Source organism: Neofelis nebulosa, chromosome 15, assembly GCF_028018385.1.
Source record: "Neofelis nebulosa isolate mNeoNeb1 chromosome 15, mNeoNeb1.pri, whole genome shotgun sequence".
Classification (NCBI taxonomy): Eukaryota; Metazoa; Chordata; class Mammalia; order Carnivora; family Felidae; genus Neofelis; species Neofelis nebulosa.
Window position 1 is genome coordinate 48,026,063 of NC_080796.1, and position 18,850 is coordinate 48,044,912.

The 18,850-nt window shown below is 39.7% G+C and overlaps 1 protein-coding gene across 9 annotated transcripts in view; it reads right to left on the reverse strand.

Moving 5' to 3' along the window:
• The window catches only part of LOC131495674 (alpha-1,3-mannosyl-glycoprotein 4-beta-N-acetylglucosaminyltransferase-like protein MGAT4E), a 33,014-nt gene that overhangs the window by 13,050 nt on the left and 1,114 nt on the right, over nucleotides 1-18,850 (reverse strand). The gene's annotated exons all lie outside the window — the stretch shown is intronic.

Here is an 18,850-nt window from a genome sequence, read left to right on the forward strand (position 1 = left end):
GGGAGAGGGGGAATAGGGAAAATTGATAATGAAAACTGGGAGAAATAAGCCTGTAGTGGTCCCTCGGATCGATGTGATGCTTCAAACATAATATTGGAGGAAAACATTAACTAGAACTGTACAATAAACAATACAGCTCTAAGAAAAACCTCTATTGAAATGTCTCTCTGGGGAGGCGGTTGATTTATGTTGCTGAAGCCAAGCAGCTGGGAACGCCTGGCCCGCTCAGGGTGGACAGCCACCTGCTTCTTTTGCTGGTACTTCTCCGCTTTCTCAGAGACCATGACCACCTGCTATGGGTCTAATCAGATTCTTTGTGCTTGCTCAACCATAGATTACTCCTGCTACGTGCTTAAACAAGTTCTGTTTTCCTCCTAAGAATACTCTTTAAACAGTACAATAAATTGTGATGCCTATTGATGATTGATGTGGTTTTCTCAATTAATATGAGAATGAGGAGTTGCTCGGGGTAACCGTCTTTCCAAACTGTCGTCCTCTGCTCCCTTTCTCTTGCAGCTGATTTCTTTATACCTCATTCTTCTCCCAAACGCCAGGAAGAAAATAGCATAAGCCCACTGACCCACCAAAGGAGGGACGTGGAGATTCGGCGCACAGTGAAGCAAGGCTTTGATCAACTTCCTTGCAAGAATGGGTGTCTGATGGACAGACACTCTCAGGGCAGTTACAGCAGACAATTTATCTCCTAGTGTGCAAGTCCCTCCTCTGATTCCTCATTGGCTGAGTAATACAGAGGTGACAGCCTTACGCAGACATCGCCTATGCCCATGTAAGGCAAAAGAAGTTTGATTGGTACAAATGTACATTTTCTGAGGTGAGGCGGAAACTTTCAGTCCCTCCTTTGTTCTTTGGTGCATGCTCATTGCAAAGCCCATGAAAATAAGCCCGTGAAATGGAGAGGGGAGGAAGACCAGGAAGTGAAGTGTCTAAGAGTTTGGGACTCCATTATGGGGGGTGGTTCATATATATTTCCAACAGATTGTAAACCTACTGTTAACTAGACAGCACAGCTTTTATTTGGTATTTCTGAAAACGAATCATCTCCCTTCTCACAAAACAGTTTCCTTTGGGGGTGATTAAAATGTTCTGGAATTAGATACTGGTGATGGTTGCACAACTTTGCGAATATGCTAAAAAATACTTACTGAATTGTACACTTTAAAAGGGTGATTTTTATGGTGTATGAATTATATCTAAATTAAAAAAAAAAACCCTAAGGGCCTGAAAACAAAATTACCTGACTCTTCAGGGACTGCTGTTTCTTCTAAAATATATTCTTATATTCAGTAACTCTAGTATTCCTCCCAGAGTAAATACCTGTCCCAGGTGTTTCTGAGTCAAGCTACTCCAGAGTAAGTTGATGTTGAACATTCCACCTGGGACCCCCTTCCCTCAGCACACATACTGAACCCTCTCTTCCAAATACCAGAGACAGGATTTGCACAAATCTTTTGTGTGTTCACAGCTCTTTCACTTGGGCAAGCATTTCAGTTTTTCAGCCCCAGAGGCTCAGCTATGTGGTGATTTTGAGGGTTTGGGAGTGTTTCTCTAAGGTGTTACTCAAACTAGCTGCCCCTTCTTAAGTTTTATGAAGATCCTATTTTCTGCCCACCATTCTAAGAAAGTCACAGCTGGTTTTGGCTGTAGGAATCATTTGAAAGAGATGTTCTTTGCCTAAAAGATAGATGTAAAACTCAACTCCTAGGCTTATGTGTGCAGTCCTTTTTCCTAAAAGGACCATATCTTCTGCTGATCCTGATGTAGTTCCACTGTTTGTATGAGAAACCTCTTTCTTAAAAAAGCATTATTTTTGAAAAGTATTTTTTTTAAACTTTTTTTTCAACGTTTTTTATTTATTTTTGGGACAGAGAGAGACAGAGCATGAACGGGGGAGGGGCAGAGAGAGAGGGAGACACAGAATCGGAAACAGGCTCCAGGCTCCGAGCCATCAGCCCAGAGCCTGACGCGGGGCTCGAACTCACGGACCGCGAGATCGTGACCTGGCTGAGGTCGGACGCTTAACCGACTGCGCCACCCAGGCGCCCCTTGAAAAGTATTTTTGATAAATATTCACGTTAACTTAGTGGGTTTAATCTTGGAATTTTATTTTATTTTATTTATTTATTTATTTTTTTTATTATTTATTTTTGGGACAGAGAGAGACAGAGCATGAACGGGGAAGGGGCAGAGAGAGAGGGAGACACACAGAATTGGAAACAGGCTCCAGGCTCCGAGCCATCAGCCCAGAGCCTGACGCGGGGCTCGAACTCACAGACCGCGAGATCGTGACCTGGCTGAAGTCGGACGCTTAACCGACTGCGCCACCCAGGCGCCCCAATCTTGGAATTTTAAATGATCACTTACTTAAGGACAAAATATTGCATATCGTGTGCTCTCTAGTTGTTAGTACTGTGAAGAAAAGGATAGTATATGTATTGGAGTTCCTAGTTTCCTGGGCACCCATAAATGGATGCCGCGTGCTGGAAGCAAACTAAACAGGCATCCTTTTCTTACGGCATGTTAGGTGTGTTTGTACAGGTTTGCTTAAAATCCTTTCTGTATAAGTAAGTTCATTAGGTTTTCTTTTGGTGTAGGAGCAAGTTTGGTAAAAAGGCAACTGACTCCGTAAGCTACGAAATTCCACCTAAATCCTTCTTCCGTCAAAATCTGTCCTCCCATCATGCTATTCTCCAGTCTTGCTTGGCATGAGTAAGAGGAGGTAGCAAACAGCTTTTCTAGCCGCCTATTTGGCTTTGGTTTAGTAAAATGTTTGGTATAATGTTACCAGAAATACATATGTCAAACCTTTGAGGCTAGACCAGGCAATCCCAGTGAGCTCAGGTCACGGGAGGTAGATGAACCCAGGGGTGGAGAGCTGCTGGCACCAGAAAACCACAGGCAATTGCACCCACCTCACAAAACAACTGCTTTAGTCATACTACCTAGTCTGCCACCCATCTCACCCCAGGACAAACAGCATTAGGGGGAGACATTCCTCCAATTGTAATTCATTAATCCCCGGGGATTTAGAAGAAGGTATAGAGAAGCAAGTTCCAGAATTTAGTTCCTACTTGCTTTGCTCATTCTCACAGGCATGGTGTTTTTGAACTATCGTGATTTTACCTTTGAAAATACCAGAATGTATACAGAGAGCCCTTGGACTGCTTGAATGATAGGGGGAAGGTTAAGGGTAAAAGGAAGGAAAAACACATCCTTTAATGTAAAACATCCTTTTGAGAGCACTTGTTATGGAATTGGGTGGGGAATGAGCAGAAGAAAGAATCCCATACTCAAGGAGTTATAGTTGGAGGTCATAGGACATGGATGATGAACAAGACCTAGTAATCCAGCTGTCCATTCTTAGGCTCTCCATGTTCATTTCCCATCCCACACCCCGACTCGCATTACTGAACCAAGAAGAATTTATGCAGTTGTCCAGTGTTGGAGCAGTAACTGGAGAAGAGTGCCTTTCTGCTATGGGTAGAGTAGGAGTTAATGACAGAGTTTCCCCTCCAGGTGATGGTGACTCTTGGGGAGGCAGAGTTGAGCTACAAAGTTTAGCTATCCCTCTCCCCGTGTGATTTTCTCTCTTGTGCCAGTCCTAGAGGAGACAGAATTTGGGGCTTCCACTGGGGCTTCATCCAGATAAATGAAAGCAAGATGAAATGGAATAAAATCCAATAGGGCTTGAAAGTCAAAGTTGGTTGCCCCTGCCAGGGAACACCCTTCTGACAGTCATTGCTCTGAATGGGGGTGGGGGATGAGTAGAACCTTCACCTCTATTCCAAGGGTGGGGGTTACTTGAAGGAAGGAAGCTCTGATATCTAGCATGTACACACTTTGGTGAATATGTGGGTTTGTTTGCTCAGCAGCCAGTTCAATGTTTTTCTAAATATGCTTCCTTGTTCTGCAGAGGCTGGCAAGCTAAAACCTACATTTCTCAGATTCCTTAGTAGGTAATGTTCCAATATGATTTAGATTTAGATTTAGATTTAGATTTCTGTATTTAGATGGACATGTATGAGATCTCACTGAGGTGAAAAAAAGTTACATTTATAAAATGAGGATGATAATAACACCTACTTCATTGGGTTTGATGTCCTATAGCTATATGGATAAACATATATGTATATGTATAAACTATATGGCATATTATACATAGACAATATAGTATATATGTTTATATATATACTACATATATAAAATTATATATATAGCCATTGTATAATGATATACTATATTTTATATAGAGAGTATAATAGAGTGTCTGGCTCATGCTAAGCAGTATATGTATGTTAGCTATGAATATATTAATATTTTAAAAGATCTCCAAGTGATTCTAAAATGTAGCCAAGGTTAGGAACCACTAATTTAAGACCTTATAACCATGGTAAGAAATTTGGGCTTAAATTTAATGTAATCAGAAAATACGGAAGGGCTTTACGCAAGGAAATCATATGATTTTACTTATATTTTTAAAAACTGCTCAGGCTTCAGTATAGAGAGAGAATTTGAGAGTGGGCAAACAGCAGAAGGAAGAAAAGACTTACGTATTACAGGTGTTCAGGTAAGAGAAGATGGTAGTTTTATAATGGAAACAGAAATATAGTTGGGTTTGTGATATTTTGGAAATTGATTTGACCAGCAGTACTGATGGATTGAATGTGGGTACGAGAGGGTGATGTGGCACGCCCAAGTCGAGTCCAAAGGAAATGAATCAGAATCTCTGGGGCATCACTGACAGCATCTCGGTCTGCCAGACATACTAGCAATACCATTGGGTCTGCTGGATCATAAGGCCCAAGTGGCAGGGTAGTTGGCTCTATAAGCTTACTGGTTACAAAACTGTTTATTGCTCTAGGTCCTACTCAAAGCTAGCAGTGGTACCATTGCCTTTCCCATTGAACAGATGAAAGGGTAATCAGATGAGGTTAAATAATCTGCCCCCAATCACACAGCTGGGATAGTAGGAGAGCAGATATATGAACCCAGGGGATGCCAGAGTCTGTCCTTTTAACCACTGTGCTGTACTACTTATTATAAACAAATGTCCTGTTTAGTTTGGTGCTAGTTGAGTTGACTAATGTTATTTTCAAGGAGTTTTTTTTTAATTTTTTTTTTAACGTTTTATTTATTTTTGAGACAGGGAGAGACAGAGCATGAACAGGGGAGGGTCAGAGAGAGGGAGACACAGAGTCTGAAACAGACTCCAGGCTCTGAGCTGTCAGCACAGAGCCCGATGCGGGGCTCGAACTCACGGACCGCGAGATCATGACCTGAGCCGAAGTCGGCCGCTTAACCGACTGAGCCACCCAGGCGCCCCTCAAGGCGTTTTAACTAGTGTGCATACTCTGATGCTTGGCACTGTTGGCTGCCCCTTCTTTCCTAGAATGCTTAGACTCCCTTTGCTTTGGTGAGATGGCACTCTTCTGGTTCTCATATCTTCACTTTCCTTTTTGGTTCCCTCTCCTTCCTTCCATCTGCTCTTTACATAACAGTTTCCTCAGGGACGGTCATTGTTAGGCCTCTGCATTTCTCACTGCACACTCTCTAGGCCTCATCTCCCACCATACTATGGCTAGCACTTTTGTTCCCATACCACTGTATTTACACACACACACACACACACACACACACACACACACACACACACAGTGTCTTTACACGTGCTGTACTGAAGAGAAGATCCAAAATAAATGAAACAGGGGGGAGAAAGTACAATAGAGAAAATGAACAAAGTTAAAGGTTGGTACTTTTAAAAAGCAGTAACGTTGATAAACCTCTAGGCAAGACTGATCAGGAAAAAAGTATAAACAAATCTCCACAGATATTAAACTACTAGCAAGATAATAAACCATAAATTTGACAATATTTTAGATGAAATGGACAAAATTCTCAAAAAACAAGTTATAAAAATTAACACAGGAAGAAAGAAAGCCCTACTGGTTCTTGATCTACTAATGAAATTGAATTCATGATTCATTTCCCCCACACAAAAAAGTACAGGCCCAGATAACTTCATGGGTGAATTCTCCTAAATATTAAGGTGAATTCTCCTTAAATAAATTTTCTCAAAAACTAGAGGAGGTACTACTTCCCAACTGGTTTTTATGAGGCCAGCATATTTTAATACCAAAATCTAACAAAGATATCATAAAAGGGAAAATTACAACCAATCTCATGAGAATGCAGATGTAAAAATCCTAAGCAAATATTAGCAAACTGAATCCAGCAATATATAAAGAGTATAATACATCATAACTAGATGATAAATTTTCCAGGAGTTATCATCTTGATAGATGAAGAAAAACCACTGGGTAAAATTCAACATTCACTCATGGTAAAAACTCTTAGCAAGTAGGAATAGTGGGGAGATTACCTTAATCTAATTGGACTATTTACTCCTCTTCCCCAAAATGCTTAATGGCGAATTATTATTTACTTATATTTATTTATTTTTAAAGTGTACAACATTTTGATTTGATACACATATGCATTGTGAAAAGATTCCCATCATCAAGTTAATTAACACATTAATCACCTCACACATTTACCTTTTTGTGTGTGTGTGAGAACACTTAAGTTCTACTCTTTTAGCAAACTTCAGTTACACAATACAGTATTATCAACTGTAGTTACCATGTTATACATTATAGCTTCAGACCTTATTCATCTTTATATTTATTTTATTTTTGAGAGACAGAGAGAGAGAGAGAATGGAGGAGGGGCAGAGAGAGAGGGAGACAAGATCTGAAGCAGGCTCCCCTGCTGCCACCACAGAGCCCTACCTGGGGCTTGAACCCATGAACTTCGAGATCATGACCTGAGCTGAAGCTGGATATTTAATTGACTGAGCCACTCAGGCACCTCATTCATCTTTTTTTTCCCTTTTCTTTAGAGAGAGAAAGAGAGCATAAGCAGGGGAGAGGGGCAGAGGAAGAGAGAGAACATTTTAAGCAGGCTCCACACTCAGTGGAGCCTCACGGGGCTCAATCCCATGACCCTGGGATCATGACCTGAACCAAAATCAAGAGTAGGATGCCTAGCTGACTCAGCTACCCAGGTGCCCCAAGACCTTATTCATCTTATAATTGGAAGTTTGTACTCTTTTTTTTTTTTTATCAGCCCCACCCTTTTCCCCCACCCCTTAAGACCCTGGCAACCACCATTCTACTCTATTTCTATGAATTTGCCATTAAAAAAAAAAAAGATTTCGCATGTAAGTAATTATTTGTCTTTCTCAGTCTGGCTTATTTCACTTAGGGTAATGTCCTCTAGGTTTATCCATTTTATTGCAAATGGCAGGATTTCCTTCATTTTTCAGGCTGAATAATATCTTGTGTGTGTGTGTGTGTGTGTGTGTGTGTGTGTGTATGTATGTGTGTGTGTGTGTGTGTGTGTGTATGTGATGGTAAATTATTGAAAGCTTTCCCACCTCTAAGAATGAGAATAAACAAGGATGCCCTCTGTCATAACTTCTATTCAACATTGTAATGAAGGTCCAGCCAGTTCAATAAGGGGAAAAAGTAAGAAAAGGCATATGGCTTGGAAAGAAAGAGATAAAATTTTAATGTGATTATATAAAAAAAAAACAAAGAATTTACAAACTATTAGAATTAATATGTGAATTTAGCAAGGTCACTGAATACAAGGTCTATATATAAATACCAACTGTATTTTCTATATACTAAACACAAATAATCAGAAAATAAAGATTCCAAATGATATTATTTATAATAGCATCAGAAAATATCAATCCTATGCAAAAATTCTCAACAAAATACTAGCAAATTTAATTCAACACTATATTCAAACAATTATTCACCATGATCAAATGGGATTTATTCCTGGGCTGCAGGACTGGTTCACTATTCACAAATCAATAAATGTGATATATCACATTAATAAAAGAAAGGATAAGAACCATATGATCCTCTCAACAGATGTAGAAAAATCATTTGACAAAATCCAGCATCCTTTCTTGATAAAAGCCCTTAAGAATGTAGGGATAGAAGGAACGTTCCTTAACATCATAAAGGCCATATATGAAAAACCCACAGTTAATATCCTCAATGGGGAAAAACTGAGAGCTTTCCCCCTAAGATCCAGAACATGACTGGGATGTCCACTCTCATTACTGTTGTTCAACATAGTACTGGAAGTTCTAGCCTCAGCAATCATACAACAAAAAGAAATAAAAGGCATACAAACTAGCAAAAAGTCAAATTTTCATTCTTCACAGATGACATGATAGTCTACCTGTAAAACCTGAAAGACTCCACCAAAAAGCTGTTAGAACTAATACGTGAATTCAGCAAAGTCACAGGATATAAGATCAATGTGCAGAAATTGGTTGCATTACTATACATCAATAATGAAACAGCAGAAAATCAAGGAATTGATCCCATTTACAACAGCACCAAAAACCGTAAGATACCTAGGAATAAATCTAACCAAAGAGGTAAAAGATCTGTACTCTGAAAACTACAGGAAGCCTATGAAAGAGATTGAAGACAACACAAAGAAAAGGAAAAACATTCTATGCTCATGGATAACAAATATTGTTAAAATGTCTATATTACCCAAAACAATCTACACATTCAATGGTATCCCCATCAAAATAACACCAGCATTCTTCATAGAACTAGAACAATCCTAAAATCTGTATGGAACCACCAAAGACCCCGAATAGCCAAAAGCAATCCTGAAAAAGAAAACCAAAGCTGGAGGCATCACAATTCCAGACTTCAAGCTGTATTACAAAGCTGTAATCATCAAGACAGTATGGTACTGGCACAAAAACAGACACATAGATCAATGGAGCAGAATAGAGAACCCAGAAAGGGACCCACAACTATATGGCCAACTAATCTTTGACAAAGGAAAGAGTATCCAATGGAAAAAAAAGACAGTCTTTTCAGCAAATGGTGCTGGGAAAAGAGCAGCATGCAGAAGAATGAAACTGAACCACTTTCTTACATCACACACAAAAATAAATATAAATGGATGAATGACCTAAATGTGAGACAGGAGACCATCAAAATCCTAGAGGAGAACACAGATAGCAACCTCTTTGACCTCAGCCACAGCAACTTCTTACTAGACATGCCTCCAGAGGCAATGGAAATAATAATAAAAATGAACTATTGGGACTTCATCAAAATAAAAAGCTTCTGCACAGTGAAGGAAACAATCAACAAAACTAGAAGGCAACCGACACAATGGGAGAAGATCTTTGCAAATGACCTATCAGATAAAGGGTTAGTACCAAAACCTATAGGAACTTAACCAAACTCAACACCCAAAAAACAATCCAGTTAACAAATGGGTGGAAGACAAGAATAGACACTTTTCCAAAGAAGACATCCAGATGGCTAACAGACACATGAAGACATGCTCAACATCACTCATCATCAGAGAAATACAAATCAAACCATAATGAGATACCATCTCATACCAGCCAGAATGACTAAAATTAACAACTCAGGAAACAACAGATGTGGACGAGGATACAGAGAACAGGAAACTCTTTCGCACTGTTGGTGGGAATGCAAACTGGTGCAGCCACTCTGGAAAACAGTATGGAGGTTCCTCAAAAAATTAAAAATAGAATTGCCCTACAACCTAGCAACTGCACGACTAGGTACTTATCCAAAGGATGCAAAAATGCGGATTCAAAGGGGCACATGCATACCACTGTTATAGCAGCACTATCAACAATAGCCAAATTATGGAAAGAGCCCAAATATCCATCGACTGATGAATGGGTAAAGAAGATGTGGTATATATATACAATGGAATACGACTTAATGATCAGAAAGAATGAAATCTTGCCATATGCAACAACGTGGATGGAACTAAAGTGTATTATGCTAAGAGAAATAAGTCAGTCAGAGAAAGAAATATCATATGATTTCACACACATGGGGTATTTAAGAAACAAAACAGATGAACATAGGGGAGAGGAAGGAAAAATAAGAGAAAAACAGAGAGGGAAGCAAGCCCTAAGAGACTCTTAAAGACAGAGAACAAAAGATTTGAATTTGATTCAGTAGAGTGAGTGAAGAGATCCACTCTCACCCTTGTGAAACCTTTTTGGTGTACAATTTTATAAATGTTAACACATGCATAGCTATATGACAACCACCATAATCAACATACAGAACAGTCCCAGCCTTCTACTAAAATTCTTTTGTGGTATCCTTTTATTATCACCCCCGCCCCATTCCTAATCCCTGGCAACCTCTCCTTAACTGTTCTCCATCACTGTATTTTTTCTTTTTTTGAGATTTCCATAGAATAGGAATCATATTAGCTTTTTGAGACTTCTTTCATTCAGCATATCTTTGAGATTCATTTGTATACAGGGGTTTGTATGAACATAGATTTTAATTTCTCCTGGGTAAATATCCAGGAATATGATTTCTGAATAATATGGTAAGTATATGTGTAAGTTTACAAGAAAATGCTGAATCGAGGCTAAATTGTACCATTTTGCATCCCTACTAGCAATGTATGAAAGTTCCAGCTGTTCTGCATCCTTGTCGGCACTTGGTATTGCCAGTATTTTTAGTTTTGGCCATTCTAACAATTGTATAATTGTATCTCGTTATGATTTTAATTTAAATTTCTCTAATGGCATCTTTTGAAAATCTTTTCATGTGCTTACCTGCTGTCTGCATATCCTTTTTGTTAAAGTGTCTTAGTCCATTTAAAAAACTGGGTTGTTTGTATTATTCCTGTTAAGTCTTGAGAGTTCTTTAAAGGACTTCATTCAAATCCTTGGTCAGATATGTGATTTACAAATATTTTCTCCCAATCTAAAGCTTGTCTTCTCATTCTTTTAACGGTGCCTTTTGCAGAGCAAAAATTCTCATTTTGAAAACCAAGTTGAAGACCAATTTATCAATTTTTGTTTTGTGGCTTGTGGTTTTGGTGTCATATTTAAGAACTCTTGGCCTATCCCCAGGTCTTAAAGGCTTTCTCCCATGTTCTCTTCTAAGTAGTTTCTAGTCTTACATTTTACATTCATATATGATAGTTTTTGAGTCAATTTTTATATAAAGTATGAGGTTTAGATCAATGCTTATTTTGGGGCACCTGGGTGGCTGACTTCAGCTTAGGTCATGATCTCTAACCTCATGAATTCGAGCCCCGTGTCAGGCTCTGTGCTGACAGCTCGGAGCCTAGAGCCTACTTCCAATTCTGTGTCTCCCTCTCTCTCTGCCCCTCTCCTGCCTGCACTCTGTCTGTCTCTCTCTCAAAAATAAATAAGCATTAAAAAATATTTGATCGATGCTTATTTTTTGCCTACTGATGTTGTTTTAACACCTTTGTCAACAAGACTACCTTTTTCCCATTGAAATTGCTTTTGCACCTCTGTAAAAAATCAATGGGCCACATTTGTGTGAGATTATTTCAGGACGTTCTCTTCTGGTTCATTAATCGATGTGTCTATACCTTTGCCAGTATCACACTATCTTGATTACTGTAATTCTATAGCAAATCTTATCATTAGGGGTAATGGTTAATTTTCTGTAACAACTTGGCTAGGCTGTGGTACCCAGGCATTTAATGAAACACTAATGTTTAAATTTTTTTTTTTCAACTTTTTTTTTTTTTTTTTTAATTTATTTTGGGACAGAGAGACAGAGCATGAACGGGGGAGGGGCAGAGAGAGAGGGAGACACAGAATCGGAAACAGGCTCCAGGCTCCGAGCCATCAGCCCAGAGCCTGACGCGGGGCTCGAACTCACGGACCGCGAGATCGTGACCTGGCTGAAGTCGGATGCTTAACCGACTGTGCCACCCAGGCGCCCCTGAAACACTAATGTTTAAAAGAAATAAGTTTGCAGACTTAAAGTTCAAAGCATAAAGTCAAAGATAGCCAATAAACTGAATGAATAGAAGCATTGACTCCTGAGAAAAGGTGAACAATTCAGCAATCGATTAAAGGAGGGCTTTATTTTATTTTTTTAATATGAAATTTATTGTCAAATTGGTTTCCATACAACACCCAGTGCTCATCCCAACAGGTGCTAAAGGAGGGCTTTAAATGAGTATGATCAAGACCCCTCAAGGAGATAAATAAAAGAACACTATCCTTAAAGCTAGAACAAAAGGCTATAAAACAAAAGAGTCAGATATTAATTAGGATTGTGTAGCTATGAAAGAGAACTAACTAGGGGTGCCTGGATGGCTCAGTAAGTTAAGCGTCCCACTCTTGATCTTGGGTCAGGTCATGATCTCACATTCGTGGGATTGAGCCCCATGTCGGGCTTTGCGCTGACAGTGTGGAGCCTCCTGGGGATTCTCTCTCTCCCTCTCTCTGACCCCTCCCCTGCTTGTGCTCTCTCTCTCAAAAATAAATAGATTTTTAAAAAGAACTAATCATAAATTAAAACTAAAAATACATTTACTGAAATATACAAAAATAAGAAGCCTTAGTCAGGGATATTTCTTAGTGGAGTTACTTCTGATGGCTCTTGGTGTTCTAGCTTCTGAGATAAATTCTGTGGTTCTGGCCTCAAGCACAAAGATACTGGAGAAGCAGGCCCAGAGATCACTTTATGACTGTACCTTATGTTGGAAGTATCTTGTTAGGCTGAGCTCGGTCAAACTAGATCAAGATTGGAGCAAAGGAGTGAGATAGTCTTTGCTACAGATAAATACCAGATAAACCCCGGGGTGCCTGGGTGGCTCAGTCGGTTAAGCGTCCAACTTCAGCTCAGGTCACGATCTCATGGTCCGTGAGTTCGAGCCCCGCGTCGGGCTCTGGGCTGATGATGGCCCAGAGCCTGGAGCCTGCTTCCGATTCTGTGTCTCCCTCTCTCTCTGACCCTCCCCCGTTCATGCTCTGCCTCTCTCTGTCTCAAAAATAAATAAACGTTAAAAAAAATATTAAAAAAAAAACAGATAAACCCCTTCTCTTTCTTTCTTTTTTAAATTATTTTTTTAATGTTTATTTTTGAGGTGGGGGGGAGGAGGAGGAGGAGCAAAGAGAGGGAGGCAAAGAATCTGAAGTGGGATCCAGGCTCTGAGCTGTGAGCACAGAGCTCAATGCGGGGCCCTAACTCATAGACCTGAGCCAAAGTTGGATGCTTAACTAACTCGAGCCACCCAGGTGTCCCACCCCTTCTCTTTCTTATCTACTGGTCTTTGGATTCCGCAAGCAAAGAATAGGTACTGAACTGCTGTTCTTATCCAGGATTCTCTGGAAATTATTGGACAGCCTTGATTATCCAGAGGCTTGCTACTCCAGGACCACTGATAACTTGTCCACCTTCATATAGATGTCTTGGAAGGACAGAATGTTGTTCAAGAATTCTCCCTTTAGAACTTCCACTATGAATTTCTCAAGATTATCTCAGAGGTGCTGTGGCCCAGATCAGGGAATCATGAGAGGTTAAATGGGCATATAAGTCAAGATGTCATATAAACAGATGACAACTATTCTATGAGGCTATGAGAAACCCATTCATTATTCCAAGGAAGAATACAAGGTCATCTATCACAAGAGCCCAACATACTCTTTGGGCTAATGCCAAAAGATGGACATTCATTAAAATCTAAGGTTTATGGAGATGGCCCAGAACGTTGGTCATCTGCTTAAGTTGTTTGCCATCCCGTTGAAGCTGCAGCCATCTTAAAAATGGGATGTTTTTCTTGTTCACAAAATGTGCTGCCCTCCCTCCCCCAGGGGGAGCCAGTGGCTTGCTGAATCTGCACTGCAAGTTGGTACAGGTAGGTTTCAGGCTTAGAGAACAAAGCAATCAGGGTTCTTTAGTTAAAAACAAAAAGAACCAACTCAAAGTAGCTTAAGATCTCAGGGGTGTCTTGGGGCGCCTGGGTGGCTCAGTCGGTTGAGCGTCTGGCTTCGGCTCAGGTCACGATCTCGCGGTCCGTGAGTTCGAGCCCTGCGTCGGGCTCTGGGCTGACAGCTCGGAGCCTGGAGCCTGCTTCTTGTTCTGTGTCTCCCTCTCCCTGCTCCTCCCCTTCTCATGCTCTGCCTTTCTCGCTCTCTCTCAAAAATAAATAAACATTAAAGAAATTGTTTTTAAGATCTCAGGGGTGTCTCATGAAAACGAGGAAAGGAATGCACCTGGATCTCAAGGGGAATTGTAATGACACAGAAAACCTAGTCTGAGTCAGAAGTCAGGAGAAATACCATCTTCACCTCATGTGCTGTGTTTCTTGGCGAGCATGCTTCTGTCTTTCTTGCCAGATATGCTTTCCTATACAAACCTTATCCACTTGACCAGGAAGCAGTCCATTAGAACCAGGCATATCTGGTCATACTTAAGACATCAGGATCAGTTTCTTTCACGTCAGGTGAAGAAACATCTCCTGGTATGTGATTTATTTATCCAGGCTTCTGATAACAAGGTAGGATAGGGAGGTTGTTTTTGGTTTGCACAGTATGTAAGCTGATGTGTGAGGTAACGTAGAAGGTTTAGGTATTTTAGGTAATAATATGGTTGTCAGGTGGAGCCAGAGTCTGAGGGTCTAGGGGGAAATGTGGCCAGCATTTCAAAGTTCTTCCACATGCACAGTTGGGAGCTGTCAACTGGTCCCATGTGGCTAAGACTTGGTCCTCAAAGCCATTTCATGTAGATCAGTTTATGTTAGCATTCACCGAGAGGTAGAACAACTGCGTACCCAGGTGCCCAGGTGCTCTTCTTTTCTTCTTCTCCTTCTCCTTCTTCTTCTCTTCTCCTTCTTCTCTTCTCCTTTTTTTGCATAACACAGAGCTCCTATGTTATCCAGAAGAAAGGAACAGAACAGGTGTCCCCTAACAGAGGATACAGTATAAAGGTCTCTAAGGTTAGACTTGAGTCTAGCCCTCAAAGCTGACTGAGTCACGAAGCGTGCGCTTATGAGGCTAAGGAAGTTCTACCCCCTAACTTATTATGGTCTGCCCTTTGGACATGATGGTTGATCAAACCTCTTCAATTAATATCAATTCCTTCTTATCTGGTCCCATTTCAAACTAAACCATGGCTGCCCCTTGTCAGTTAACAACCTGATTCCCAAACTTTGTAGGGCTAGTAACAATTTACAAAAGCAAATCAGTGCACCTACTTGGACTGATACCCATCCTAAACAGAGCATATTAAGAGAATACTGGTTAAAGGAGAAGAACAAACAGCTTTTTCATCGAGAGTGGCCAGATAGCGAGAGAACTAAGTATGTGACGTGTCATGGAATAGAGGGTTTCAAGGAGGATAGGATCTCAATAGAAATACTAGAATGAGAATTCAGAAAATGCAGTTAGGAGGTCATTGGTGACCCTAGAGAGCAACCTTTCAATAAACAAATGAGTTTTGAAGCCAGAGTTCAAAGACACCAGAAATGACCAGGTGCTGAAGAAAGAAAGGCCACGGGTAAAAGCTCTATTGGGAGGGATATGGGGATATGTGTTTGGCATATATGCTTTTGAAAAACATCCTATTTTTAAGTAATCTCCACACCCAACATAGGGCTCAAACTCAAAACCCGGAGATCAAGACTCATATGTTGTACTGGCTAAGCCAGCTGGATACCCTGGCTTAGATGTTTTCAAGACAGAAAAGACTCATGCGGGGCGCCTGGGTGGCTCAGTCGGTTAGGCGTCCGACTTCGCTCAGGTCACGATCTCACGGTCCGTGAGTTCGAGCCCCGCGTCGGGCTCTGTGCTGACAGCTCAGAGCCTGGAGCCTGTTTCAGATTCTGTGTCTCCCTCTTTCTCTGACCCTCCCCTGTTCATGCTCTCTCTGTCTCTGTCTCAAAAATAAATAAACGTTAAAAAAATTAAAAAAAAAAAAAAAAAAAAAAAAAAAAAAGAAAAGACTCATGCGTGATTGGAACCTTGGAGAAAGGAGCTTATAGATAGGAAAAATATATTCAATTCTATAATTGCGGATATGTTTAGTTTAGCAGAATCAGTTTTCGAGTTTTGTTGTCCGTAAAATGGTGATCCTGTAATGAAGCTCTATTGCCCCCATGTGGTGTAGGCTGCCCAGCAACTTCATTCTAAACTAGGATGTGACAACCTTGCTGTAAACAGTAACTATTTCAGAGGGAAAGTAACCACAGATAATACATAAACCAACAGGTGTGACCATGTTCCACTAAAACTTTAAGTAATTTGCTCAAGGTTGAGGGGATCAGAATATGGCACCCCCAGATATGCCACTTTGGCATAAAGATTACTTTAAACTGAGAGCATCTGAGATTCAACAGATGCAAAAAAAAAAAAAAAAAAAAAAAAAAAAAAAAAGGCTTAGAGCTTTCATTTTCTGACTAAAAGTAACAACTTCTGGGAAATAAGACTACCATAAATTCTCCCCGAGGGCAGATCTACTCCCAGAAGGAAGAATGAGAATAAAATCTACCTCAAATCCCTTATTTAGGGAAATGTTATGGCCCTGAAGAAGATGAAAACACCACTCATCCCAAGATAGAGAAGCATTATCACAAACTTTTAATTTCCTGTTTGTTCTCCTGAAAATAATTTCTTTCCAAAAAGTCATTTGTTTTCCTGTAAGTGCCTTTCTCCTCCTCTCCTTTACCTAGTAAGGTGGTATACAGATAGGAAATCCTATCTTCTTTGAGTTATCACTGACGTCTCCCATGTGTGTGCATGCGGCACATGTAAATAAAGTGTTTTTCCCCCTCCTGTTCATTTGTCTTTTGTCAGTTTAATTTGCAAGACTCCAGCAACAGAATATAAGATGGCAGAAGAAAAGTGTTTTTCTTCACCTCCAAGGTCAGGTAGCTATTATGTGGAGGAAAAGGGATTTAAACCCAGATATCTGCTTCTAGAAACTGAGCTCCCCCTTACTAAGCTACTCTATATATTATTATTTTTAACTGAGACTCCATCTTAACATAACTATTTTTACCATACACTTATTTTATTTTTAAATGTTTATTTATTTTGAGAGAGAGAGAGAGAAAGAGAGGGAGAGAGAGGATCACAAGCAGGCTCCGCACTGTCAGCACAGAGCCCAACTTAGGGTTTGAACTCAGGAACTGTGAGATCATGACTTGAGCTGATACTGAGTCAGGTGGGGGCCCCTACCGTACACTATATTTTAAATAAGGCATATAAAAAGTTAGTCACAGGCACTTTTCTCCAGATTTAATTAATGTACTTTTTTGAGTGCTACTGAATCTTACTTTGAATCAGGTTCTTCACACACCTTGTCTACAGCTTGGGCACATGATAGAAATTCATGAAGTACCTTTTGGTTTGTTTTCTCTCTTATAGATTTTCCCCCTTTTAGCCACAGTTTGACTCCACGTCTGTTTAGGCTATTAATATTATTCAAAGCCAAAGTTTTCATATGGTTTTCTTCATTTTAGAGGTAGTATAGTGCAGTGGTTTTACATATGAGCTTTGAAGACAGTCCTCAGTCTGAATTCTGGCACTTGTCACTGCATGGTAAGTACTCAGTAAACATCAGCTAGTCTATTCAATCAACTAGAATGTATGCCTTGGTTCAATTTCCCCATGTTTTCTCTCCTCATGCAGAAGCAAAAAGGACCTTAGTCATCTTAGGTCCCTTTAAATAACCACCACCACCACAATTTTAACTATCATCACCATAATAGTAGCTGACATTTACTGAGTGATTACTATGTATTATTTATTATTTTTTCCAAAATTTTCTTTAAATTCAAGTTAGTTAATATACAGTGCAATATTAGTTTCGGGAGTAGAATTCAGTGATTCATCACTTACGTACAACACCCAGCGCTCATTATAACAAGTGTCCTCCTTAATGCCCATCACCCATCTAGCCAATCCAGCAACCCTCAGTTCGTTCTCTCTAGTTAAGAGCCTCTTATGGTTTGCCTCCCTCTCTGTTTCTATCTTATTTTATTTTCCCTTCCCTTCTCCTTTATCGGTTTTGTTTCTTAAATTCCACATATGAGTGAAATCATATGGTATCTTATCTTTTTCTGACTTATTTCACTTAGCATAGTACACTCTAGTTCCATCCACATCATTGCAAATGGCAAGATTTCATTCTTTTTGATGGCTAACATTCCATTGTGATTAAATACTTTCCATGAATTAATTTTATTATTTCAATAACCCTATTAAGCAGGTTTTATCATTACCTTTATAGACAGGAAACTGAAGTCCAGGGAGATTAAATAACTTTTCCAAGGTCATGTGGATAATAAGTGGCAGAGATATTTTTTTGAACCCAGGTAAGTCTGACTTCAGAATCCATACTCTTTATTACTTTTCTCTTTTGCTTTATACTGTCTCCAACAGAAAATTTTACTGTTATGTATTTCTTCAAATTAGAAGGAATAATTTTCCAATGTCTCCAAAGCAATGGTTACTAGGCTTTAGGGTTTCACATGCTATTAAAATTTTAAAGATTCTGATAAACAGCACACATTTGCCACATTTAAGTTTTGACAAGAAAGGACCTCAAAACAAAACAAAACAAACCACCACCACTATCATTTACTATTAGCTTAAAATAAAGGATGATTTAATACCAAAAAAGTAGGATAGATATAACCTAGAACTTCCACTTTGGTGAGAACAAAGATTTTAGGACAATATTCTCCTTCCTTCTCAATACCAGGTTAATAGCTACATGCTGCTTGCATTTAGATACAACAACTCTTTTAGTAACTTTTACAACTTGTCTTTCTAGAAAGAACCTGTGTCTTTGGATCTGGAAGCTAAGAGTGCCATTAATTAAAAATTGTTGCTTTTTAATAGAAAGTGGAATAAAAGATCTATAGGGGTTTTGTTCCACTAAAGTGGCCATAGGACTTAACAGTCTGACTGGCCTTACTTCTACTCTTGAAATTTCAAAAGATG